The sequence below is a fragment of the Oncorhynchus keta genome, chromosome 4 (genome assembly GCF_023373465.1).
Source record: "Oncorhynchus keta strain PuntledgeMale-10-30-2019 chromosome 4, Oket_V2, whole genome shotgun sequence".
In the NCBI taxonomy this organism is placed as follows: Eukaryota; Metazoa; Chordata; class Actinopteri; order Salmoniformes; family Salmonidae; genus Oncorhynchus; species Oncorhynchus keta.
In genome coordinates this window covers 83,236,791-83,248,866 of record NC_068424.1, presented here as the reverse complement: position 1 = coordinate 83,248,866, position 12,076 = coordinate 83,236,791, and the positions used below count along the sequence as shown (strand labels likewise).

Sequence of the window (12,076 nt, the reverse complement as noted above, 5' to 3'; positions counted from 1 at the left end):
ACTGCCTGTTCAGGGGCAGAACGACAGATGTGTCCCTTGTCAGCTGGGATTTGAACTTGCAACCTTCACGGTTACTAGCCCAGCCCCTAACCACTAGGACTATCCTCCGCCCAGCTGGTTCTGATACTCCCCATTCAAATAGAAAAACCATCACATTTTACAACCATCTAAAAACAAGTGACCCCAAAATGTTCCATCACACAGCTCTACAATGTCAAGAGATGAAACAGAGAAGAGTCCCTCAGCCAGCTGGTTCTGAGGCTCAGTTCACTAACCCAAACCAACCCCGTAGAGCCTCAGGACAGCACTCAGCCAGCTGGTTCTGAGGCTCAGTTCACTAACCCAAACCAACCCCGTAGAGCCTCAGGACAGCACTCAGAACATCTGGCCCAACCAACTCATCACAAAACAAAAAACTAAAATATACCACCTATTGGAAAGACACCACAAAAAATCTAAGTAACTTCAACGCTATTTGTCTCTAAACAGACAGTACATGGTGGCAGACTATCTGACCACTGTGACTGATAGAAAACTGAGGAAAACATTGACTAGGTACAGACTCAGAGAACACAGTCTGGCTATAGAGACCGGTCGTCACAGACAAACCTGGCTGCCCAGAGAGGACAGTCTGGCTATAGAGACCAGTCGTCACAGACAAACCTGGCTGCCCAGAGAGGACAGTCTGGCTATAGAGACCGGTCGTCACAGACAAACCTGGCTGCCCAGAGAGGACAGTCTGGCTGTAGAGGCCGGTCGTCACAGACAAACCTGGCTGCTCAGAGAGGACAGTCTGGCTATAGAGACCGGTCATCACAGACAAACCTGACTGCCCAGAGAGGACGGTCTGGCTATAGAGACCGGTCGTAACAGACAAACCTGGCTGCCCAGAGAGGACAGTCTGGCTATAGAGACCGGTCATCACAGACAAACCTGACTGCCCAGAGAGGACGGTCTGGCTATAGAGACCGGTCGTCACAGACAAACCTGGCTGCCCAGAGAGGACAGTCTGGCTGTAGAGGCCGGTCGTCACAGACAAACCTGGCTGCCCAGAGAGCTCAGTCTGGCTCTAGAGACCGGTCGTCACAGACAAACCTGGCTGCCCAGAGAGGACAGTCTGGCTATAGAGACCGGTCATCACAGACAAACCTGGCTGCCCAGAGAGGACAGTCTGGCTATAGAGACCGGTCGTCACAGACAAACCTGGCTGCCCAGAGAGGACAGTCTGGCTATAGAGACCGGTCGTCACAGACCTACCTGGCTGCCCAGAGAGGACAGTCTGGCTATAGAGACCGGTCATCACAGACAAACCTGGCTGCCCAGAGAGGACAGTCTGGCTATAGAGACCGGTCGTCACAGACCAACCTGGCTGCCCAGAGAGGACAGTCTGGCTATAGAGACCGGTCGTAACAGACAAACCTGGCTGCCCAGAGTGGACAGTCTGGCTATAGAGACCGGTCATCACAGACAAACCTGACTGCCCAGAGAGGACGGTCTGGCTATAGAGACCGGTCGTCACAGACAAACCTGGCTGCCCAGAGAGGACAGTCTGGCTGTAGAGGCCGGTCGTCACAGACAAACCTGGCTGCCCAGAGAGCTCAGTCTGGCTATAGAGACCGGTCGTCACAGACAAACCTGGCTGCCCAGAGAGGACAGTCTGGCTATAGGCTCATCACAGACAAACCTGGCTGCCCAGAGGGACAGTCTGGCTATAGAGACCGGTCGTCACAGACAAACCTGGCTGCCCAGAGAGGACAGTCTGGCTATAGAGACCGGTGACAAATACCACCTGGCTGCCCAGAGAGGACAGTCTGGCTATATTTACCGGTTGTCATAAACCTGGCTGCCCAGAAGGACAGTCTGACTGCCCAGAAATTAGTCTGGCTGTAGAGACCGGTCGTCACAGACAAACCTGGCTGCCCAAGAGGACAGTCTGGCTATAGAGACCGGTCATCACAGACAAACCTGGCTGCCCAGAGAGGACAGTCTGGCTATAGAGACCGGTCGTCACAGACAAACCTGGCTGCCCAGAGAGGACAGTCTGGCTATAGGACTGCACAGACCTTGAGAAGGACAGTCTGGCTATAGAGACCGGTCATCACAGACAAACCTGGCTGCCCAGAGAGGACAGTCTGGCTATAGAGACCGGTCGTCACAGACCTACCTGGCTGCCCAGAGAGGACAGTCTGGCTATAGAGACCGGTCGTAACAGACAAACCTGGCTGCCCAGAGTGGACAGTCTGGCTATAGAGACCGGTCATCACAGACAAACCTGACTGCCCAGAGAGGACGGTCTGGCTATAGAGACCGGTCGTCACAGACAAACCTGGCTGCCCAGAGAGGACAGTCTGGCTGTAGAGGCCGGTCGTCACAGACAAACCTGGCTGCCCAGAGAGCTCAGTCTGGCTATAGAGACCGGTCGTCACAGACAAACCTGGCTGCCCAGAGAGGACAGTCTGGCTATAGAGACCTGTCATCACAGACAAACCTGGCTGCCCAGAGAGGACAGTCTGGCTATAGAGACCGGTCGTCACAGACAAACCTGGCTGCCCAGAGAGGACAGTCTGGCTATAGAGACCGGTCGTCACAGACCTACCTGGCTGCCCAGAGAGGACAGTCTGGCTATAGAGACCGGTTGTCACAGACAAACCTGGCTGCCCAGAGAGGACAGTCTGACTGCCCAGAGAGGACAGTCTGGCTGTAGAGACCGGTCGTCACAGACAAACCTGGCTGCCCAGAGAGGACAGTCTGGCTATAGAGACCGGTCATCACAGACAAACCTGGCTGCCCAGAGAGGACAGTCTGGCTATAGAGACCGGTCGTCACAGACAAACCTGGCTGCCCAGAGAGGACAGTCTGGCTATAGAGACCGGTCGTCACAGACCTACCTGGCTGCCCAGAGAGGACAGTCTGGCTATAGAGACCGGTCGTCACAGACAAACCTGGCTGCCCAGAGAGGACAGTCTGGCTATAGAGACCGGTCGTCACAGACAAACCTGGCTGCCCAGAGAGGACAGTCTGGCTATAGAGACCGGTTGTCACAGACAAACCTGGCTGCCCAGAGAGGACAGTCTGACTGCCCAGAGAGGACAGTCTGGCTGTAGAGACCGGTCGTCACAGACAAACCTGGCTGCCCGGAGAGAACAGTCTGGCTATAGAGACCGGTCGTCACAGACCAACATGGCTGCCCAGAGAGGACAGGCTGTGCTCACTCTGCTCCAGGGGAGAGGTAGAGATAGAGCTGCATTTCCTATTACACTGTGAAAAATACTCAGACCTAAGAGAATATTTATTTCCCAAAATTATAATTCAATACAAAGAATTTGAAACTTAATAATGAAGAAAAAACTCATATTTATTGGGTGAAAAGCCAAAATGTGTTTTGGCAGCCGATATGTGTCCCCCTGCCACAACATGAGGGACTGCCATTGAAAAGGGCAATGTAATGTCAATAATATTTCCCATTTATTTTTGTTTTAGCTTTCATATCATGTCATGTTGCTTCTCAGTCAGGTTGTGACTGCTCTACTACTATTGCCTTAATCTATTATCCACTACTACTATTATTATTGCTGTTGGTCCCACCATTTTTGTTATATGTATACCTTGACAATGTAAGTAATTTAACTTGCCATGTCAATAAAGTAAATTGACTTGAATTGAGAGACAGAGAGAGAGAGAGAGAGAGAGAGAGAGAGAGACAGACAGAGACAGAGATAGATAGAGAGAGAGACAGAGACAGAGACAGAGACAGAGAAAGAGAGAGAAAGAGAGAGAGAGACAGGCAGACAGGCAGACAGGCAGACAGGCAGACAGGCAGACAGACAGACAGACAGACAGACAGACAGACAGACAGACAGACAGACAGAGATAGAGAGAGAGACAGAGAGACAGAGGGACAGAGAGAGAGAGAGGGAGAGAGAAAGAGAAAGACAGCGAGATAGAGAGAGACAGACAGAGACAGAGAGAGAGAGAAAGACAGCGAGATAGAGAGAGAGAGAGAGAGAGAGAGAGAGAGACAGAGAGAGAGGGAGAGAGAGAGCATGATCAACAGCATAGCTCCTGAAATCTTTTTATAGAGATCAAAACTTCACAAAAAGCCCAATAGGAGAAAAACCTCTACCACTAGCCACCTAACCAGCTAACCACCTAACCAGTTAGCCAACAGGACTCCAGAGGAGAAAACATAGCAAAACTCTCGTCAGCAACCTCAATAAGTGAGAGAACACTCGAAAAGAAGGAGAGAGAGAACAGTCAGCTATTTTCTTGGTCTTTCACTACATTTAGGAGGACAACCGCTAAGCTAGGCGACACTCTTAGAAAAACATGGTTCCAAAGGGTTCTCTGGTTGTCCCCATAGGAGCACCCTTTTGTGGTTTCAGCTAGAACCCTCTGTGGGTTTGTCGGGGAGGTTCCAACAAACTTGACGCACCAGAGTGAACGAGGCAGTCCCGTTAGTTCCCTTGTATACAAGTTATATTTGCACGATTGAGCTTACTCATTCGTAATTAATTCATCATTAACTTCTTCGGGGTAGGGGACAGCATTTTCACTTTTGGATAAATAGCGTGCCCAAATTCAACTTCCCGCTACTCATCCCCGGAATATAAGATATGCGTATTATTAATAGATTTGGATAGAAAACACTCTGAAGTTTCTAAAAACGGTTTGAATCATGTCTGTGTGTATAACAGAACTTATGTAGCAGGCAAAACCCAGAGGACAAACCATTCAGATTTTATTTTTGAGGTCACTGTCTATTCAATTTTTCATTGGGAAACCAGATTTCTAAGGGACTTGTTTGCAGTTCCTATCACATTCCACTGGATGTCACCAGTCTTTAGAAATTGGTTGAGGTTAATCCTTTGTGTAATGAAGAAGTACGGCCATCTTGAATGAGTGTCACCTGAAGTGTACTTTTTGAGAGAGGCATATCGACTCGAAAAGTAGCGTGAGTTTGTTGTCTTCCTGTATTGAACACAGATAGTCCCGTCTTCAATTTTATCGATTATTAACGTTTAAAAATACCTAAAGTTTTATTACAAAAGTAGTTTGAAATGTTTTGGCAAAGTTTACAGGTAACTTTTGAGATATTTTGTAGTGACGTTGCGCAATTGAAAGCTGTGTTTTTCTGGATCAAACGCGCCAAATAAATTGACATTTTGGGTATATATCCACGGAATTAATCGAACAAAAGGACCAATTGTGATGTTTATGGGACATATTGGAATGCCAACAAAAGAAGCTTGTCAAAGGTAAGGCATGATTTATATTTTATTTCTGCGTTTTGTGTAGCGCCTGCAGGGTTGAAATATGCTACTCTCTCTTTGTTTACTGTTGTGCTATCATCAGATAATAGCATCTTATGCTTTCGCCGAAAAGCCTTTTTTGACATCTAACATGTTGGCTGGATTCACAATGAGTGTAGGTTTCATTTGGTATCTTAAATGTGTGATTTAATGAAAGTCAGATTTTTTTGTATTTTTATAGTATTTTATTTGAATTTGGCACTCTGCATTTTCCCTGGCTATTGGCCAAGTGGGACGTAAGCGTCCCAGAGAGGTTAACATTTGCTTCATTCATGTGACCGACCATTACTAGGTCTTGCATGTGACAGACCAAAACCTCACAAGGCTTATTCTCTCTAAGCTGAGACCTTGAACCTGAGATATATTTTGTTCTCAAAACAAGGTTCTGGGCGTACTTACAAATCAAAGATACTGAAAGTGAGGATTCGTTCAGTCAGTCACTTGCATGAACACAGAAATTGGTTTATAGAAAAGCACAAACATAAAAATGTCCATCACATTCCATCCTCTTATGGATCCTTATCCATATATAATTATTATAATAATTGTTACATTTTTATGTAAGCATTTAGAATATTAAAACATTCTATACTCCTAAAGGAAATCAGCACAGAAAAAAAACAGACACTTTATCATTTCAAACCCTTCATTCTGGGTTGTACCATCCAATTAGCATATTATTATTATCATAATAAAGGTTATACTTCTATTAACGGGAGTGAATTGATCACGAACACACACACACAGCTGTTAAATAACACAATTTAGACAAACTAAGAAGAAAAAAAAAACACATTTGTGATCTCCAACTTCCCAAACAGGGATTCCAACCAAGTTGCAGGCTCTGAGAGAGACTAACAGAGAGAGACTGACAGAGAGAGAGACTGACAGAGAGAGACTGACAGTTCCACTCTGATTGTGGGGAATTATTCTTAGCAACAGTGGCAATGTATTCGGCGAGATCAGTTATATTAGAAGAGTACAACATTCATCGCCAATGATTGGACAAGTGTCCCCTTGGACATGCCAACAGATCGTCAAGAGCCTCTCCGTTTGCAGAGCCAATTTAAGCCGTTCTTTTAGCATTGCCTATTTTCTCTACGTTTCTAGAGATCTCCTGAATCTGGTCCAGGGCACACGCATATTGACTTTCACAGGGAAGAGAGAGAGCATGTTATAACAGTTTCACACCAACCTTGATCAGAATGAGATTGAGGCAAGGTTGGCCCACGCTACAATCTAATGTCTCTTCTCACATTGTAGGGGCATAGCTCTGTCTCTAGAAGCCTCACCTTTCCTAATCATTATTATTATTATTATTACTGTATGACTAATGTTTACTACTACTAATATTCTTAATACAGATTTCTAAAATAAATGTCAAAGAGAATAAGAACACACAGTCGAAACCATTTCCTCGTCCCAAACTGTCTTTATACTCCCTTTATCATCTTGGCGATCTCACTGCAGAGTTACAGGTTAAGGAGTCAGAGGGCCAATCCTCAGGGAGACATCCCCAGGATCCAGCAGACCCAAGCTGGTGAGATGTGTTATTGAAGCAAAGACAAAGAAAACAACAACAGCAAGACACATCTATCACTCGAGGTGGGGGGGAAACTTCCACTGTCAATCATTAGCAACATATATTTATTGTTTTTACTGACAGGCATGTGAAGAAAATCTATTTGCATATTTACCAAAGGGCCCCAGGGGATTCTGGGTAATTCTGGTAATTGGTAATTCCACCTTTGGACACATGACTCACGTGTCACATCTGTTTCACCTGTCTTTGTGCTCGTCTCCACCCCCTTCCATGTGTCGCCCATCTTCCCCATTATCCCCAGTGTATTTATACCAGTGTTCTCTGTTTGTCTGTTGCCAGTTCGTCTTGTGTTGTCAGGTCTCATCAGAGTGTTTTTCCCGTCTCCCTGCTTTTCTCAAGTTCTGTTCCCTAGTTTCCCCGGTTTTGACAATTCTGCCTGCCTGGACCCAGAGCCTGCCTGCCGTTCTGTACCTTATGGACTCTGGTCTGGATTACTGACCTCTGCCTGCCCTGACCCTGAGACTGCCTGCCGTTCTGTACCTTATGGACTCTGGTCTGGATTACTGAGACTGCCTGCCGTTCTGTACCTTATGGACTCTGGTCTGGATTACTGAGACTGCCTACCTTATGGACTCTGGTGTGGATTACTGAGACTGCCTGCCGTTCTGTACCTTATGGACTCTGGTCTGGATTACTGAGACTGCCTGCTGTTCTGTACCTTATGGACTCTGGTCTGGATTACTGAGACTGCCTGCCGTTCTGTACCTTATGGACTCTGGTGTGGATTACTGAGACTGCCTGCCGTTCTGTACCTTATGGACTCTGGTCTGGATTACTGAGACTGCCTGCCATTCTGTACCTTATGGACTCTGGAGTGTAGAGGGGGGCAGGGTAGCCTAGTGGTTAGAGTGTAGAGTGTAGAGGGGGGCAGGGTAGCCTAGTGGTTAGAGTGTAGAGGGGGGCAGGGTAGCCTAGTGGTTAGAGCGTTGGACTAGTAACCGAAAGGTTGCAAGTTCAAATCCCTGAGCTGACAAGGGACTGGGGACCAGGTGGACTAGGGACCAGGTGGACTGGGGACCAGGTGGACTATGGACCCGGGGGACTAGGGACCAGGTGGACTAGGGACCAGGTGGACTGGGGACCAGGTGGACTAGAGACTGGGGACCAGGTGGACTAGGGACTGGGGACCAGGTGGACTAGGGACCAGGTGGACTGGGGACCAAGTGGACTAGGGACCGGGTGGACTGGGGACCGGGTGTACTGGGGACCGGGTGGACTGGGGACCGGGTGGACTGGGGACCAGGTGGACTGGGGACGGAGACAGCAAGGAGTTGTCAGGCCAGGTCGTCTTGAGGCATGGTTCTAGGGCTCAGGTCCTCCGGGAGGGGAGGGAGAAAGGCTCCCTCTAATTCTCCCATCACTCTATCTATGATCACGCAGGAGAATTACACCAAATATAACAGACTGACCCTAGCCCCCCCGGCACATAGAGTATTGCAGCATAGATACATGAGACTGAGACGGAGACGGGAGGGGACAACAACAAGGCAGGATATAACCCCACCCACTTTGGCAAAGCACAGCCCTCACACCACTAAAAGGATATCAACAGACCACTAACTTACAACAATGAGACAAGGCCGAGTACAGCCCACGAAGATCTCCCCCCACCGCACGAGCCCAAGGACAGGAAGGATGGAGGAGTGCGAGCGAGCCAGTGACTCAGCCCCCGTGATCGGATCAGAGGCAGAGAATCCAGCAAGGGTTTATCACACCAGGGTCTTATTTCTATCACAGCATATTGGATGACTGTCATTCATATTCCATTTACCCAGTTCAATGTAACAACAATAGGTTTAGGCTACTACGTGACACTCTAATGTTCCCCGATACCCATCACGAGGTTGCTACAACCTGGCCTATGAATGACAGTTTACAACGTAGGTGCACACAGGTCGAGAGACAAATTTGAGGTGACAGACAGTGACATTCAATACCATCTTGCACTCTCTTGCCTGCGTCTAGCTGATATAGAAAGTAATCCTTAGTCCAACAGTTGCAAAGGAGAGTTTCTATTGGACAAATTCAGGTATGTTTATCCCCTGTTCTGTTCCGTTTGCTTCCGTTTATGAAACGTTTTCCAACAGAATCGGCAGAATGAATACACCCCTAATCACACATGAGCTCAGATCATTTTCATAGCAGCCACGTTGCATAATTCCTTCTCGCATCTACGCGCTCTCCTCCCCTCACCTCTTCCCATCGCTTGTGGACTTCAATGCACAACTCATCAGCTGTATGTGACCAGGCAACAACAAAAACTTTTCAAGCCAAACCGTAAAAAAAAAAAAAGATGATTCTACTATTTGCATCAGTTACCTGATGTTGAATGTAGTCACGGCTCTATGTAGTACTGTGCGCCTCCCATAGTCTGTTCTGGACTTGGGGACTGTGAACAGACCTCTGGTGGCATGTCTTGTGGGGTATGGATGGGTGTCTGAGCTGTGTGCTAGTAGTTTAAACAGGCAGATCGGTACCTTCAGCTTGCAAACACCTCTCACAAATACAAGTAGTTATGAAGTCAATCTCTCCTCCACTTTCATCCAGGAGAGATTGACATACATGTATATATTATTAATATTAGCTCCTTCTGTAGCTCAGTTGGTAGAGCATGGCGCTTGTAACGCCAGGGTAGTGGGTTCGATTCCCGGGACCACCCATACGTAGAATGTATGCACACATGACTGTAAGTCGCTTTGGATAAAAGCGTCTGCTAAATGGCATATATATATATTATTATTATTATTATTATTATATTATTATTTATTATATTATATTATTACATCCAAGGGCCAGCACCTGACCACACGACTGAACAGTAGTCCTGCCTTGTTGATAGTGCTGTTAAGAAGGTAGAAACTAGGGCCTGTAGGACCTGCCTTGTTGATAGTGTTGTTAAGAAGGTAGAAACTAGGGCTTGTAGGACCTGCCTTGTTTATAGTGTTGTTAAGAAGGTAGAAACTAGGTTCTGTAGGACCTACCTTGTTGATAGTGCTGTTGAGAAGGTATAAACGAGGGCCTGTAGGACCTGCCTTGTTGATAGTGTTGTTAAGAAGGTAGAAACTAGAGCCTGTAGGACCTGCCTTGTTGATAGTGTTGTTAAGAAGGTAGAAACTAGGGCCTGTAGGACCTGCCTTGTTGATAGTGTTGTTAAGAAGGTAGAAACTAGAGCCTGTAGGACCTGCCTTGTTGATAGTGTGGTCTGGAAGGTAGAAACTAGAGCCTGTAGGACCTGCCTTGTTGATAGTGTTGTTAAGAAGGTAGAGCAGCACTTTATTACAGACAGACTTCTCCCCATCATAGCTACTGTTGCATCAATACGTTTTGACCATGACAGTTTACAATCCAGGGTTACTCCAAGCAGTTTATAGTCACCTCCATTTGCTCAATTTCTACATTATTTAGTACAAGATTGAGGTTTAGGGTTTCGTGAATGCTTTTGGTTTTGAAATATTTAGGACTAACTTATTCCTTGCCACCTATTCTGAAACTAACTGCAGCTTTTTGTTCAGTGTTGCAGTCATTTCATTCGCTGTCGTAGCTGACGTGTACAGTGTTGAGTCATCAAAATACATAGACACACTGGCCTTACTCAATGTAAGGGGCCGAAACCGATGCCCTGGGGAATTCCTGATTCTACCTGGATTATGTTGGAGAGGCTTCCATTAAAGAACCCCCTCTGTGTTCTGTTAGACAGGTCACTCTTTATCCACAATATAGCAGGGGGTGTAAAGCCATAACACCCTCTGTGTTCTGTTAGACAGGTAACTCTTTATCCACATTATAGCAGGGGGTGTAAAGCCATAACACCCTCTGTGTTCTGTTAGACAGGTAACTATTTATCCACAATATAGCAGGGGGTGTAAAGCCATAACACCCTCTGTGTTCTGTTAGACAGGTAACTCTTTATCCACATTATAGCAGGGGGTGTAAAGCCATAACACCCTCTGTGTTCTGTTAGACAGGTAACTATTTATCCACAATATAGCAGGGGGTGTAAAGCCAGAACACCCTCTGTGTTCTGTTAGACAGGTAACTATTTATCCACATTATAGCAGGGGGTGTAAAGCCAGAACACCCTCTGTGTTCTGTTAGACAGGTAACTCTTTATCCACATTATAGCAGGGGGTGTAAAGCCATAACACCCTCTGTGTTCTGTTAGACAGGTAACTATTTATCCACATTATAGCAGGGGGTGTAAAGCCAGAACACCCTCTGTGTTCTGTTAGACAGGTAACTCTTTATCCACATTATAGCAGGGGGTGTAAAGCCATAACACCCTCTGTGTTCTGTTAGGTAACTCTTTATCCACAATATAGCAGGGGGTGTAAAGCCATAACACCCTCTGTGTTCTGTTAGACAGGTAACTCTTTATCCACAATATAGCAGGGGGTGTAAAGCCATAACACCCTCTGTGTTCTGTTAGACAGGTAACTCTTTATCCACAATATAGCAGGGGGTGTAAAGCCATAACACCCTCTGTTTTCTGTTAGACAGGTAACTCTTTATCCACATTATAGCAGGGGGTGTAAAGCCATAACACCCTCTGTGTTCTGTTAGACAGGTAACTCTTTATCCACATTATAGCAGGGGGTGTAAAGCCATAACACCCTCTGTGTTCTGTTAGACAGGTAACTATTTATCCACAATATAGCAGGGGGTGTAAAGCCATAACACCCTCTGTTTTCTGTTAGACAGGTAACTCTTTATCCACATTATAGCAGGGGGTGTAAAGCCATAACACCCTCTGTGTTCTGTTAGACAGGTAACTCTTTATCCACATTATAGCAGGGGGTGTAAAGCCATAACACCCTCTGTGTTCTGTTAGACAGGTAACTATTTATCCACAATATAGCAGGGGGTGTAAAGCCATAACACCCTCTGTTTTCTGTTAGACAGGTAACTCTTTATCCACATTATAGCAGGGGGTGTAAAGCCATAACACCCTCTGTTTTCTGTTAGACAGGTAACTCTTTATCCACATTATAGCAGGGGGTGTAAAGCCATAACACATACGTTTTTTCAGCAGCAGACTATGATCGATAATGTCAAAAGCCACAGTGAAGTCTAACAAAACAGCCCCCCGCAATCTTTTTCTCATCATTTTTCTCTCAGCCAATCGTCAGTCATTATTTTGTGTAAGTGCTGTGCTTGTTGAGTGTCC

The 12,076-nt window shown here is 46.5% G+C and overlaps 1 long non-coding RNA gene across 4 annotated transcripts; it reads left to right on the top strand.

Annotated features, from left to right (window-relative positions):
* The first annotated feature begins 10,605 nt into the window (after window positions 1-10,605).
* Window positions 10,606-11,719, top strand: LOC127916337 (uncharacterized). 4 transcript variants are annotated; one of them, XR_008094500.1, is made up of 5 exons: window positions 10,606-10,743; window positions 10,811-10,877; window positions 11,012-11,078; window positions 11,410-11,543; window positions 11,611-11,719. It is a non-coding gene; the product is annotated as an uncharacterized LOC127916337 (long non-coding RNA). The 4 variants fall into 4 exon arrangements; XR_008094503.1 differs by lacking the exon at window positions 10,811-10,877; XR_008094505.1 differs by lacking the exon at window positions 11,012-11,078.
* Window positions 11,720-12,076: the final 357 nt, after the last annotated feature.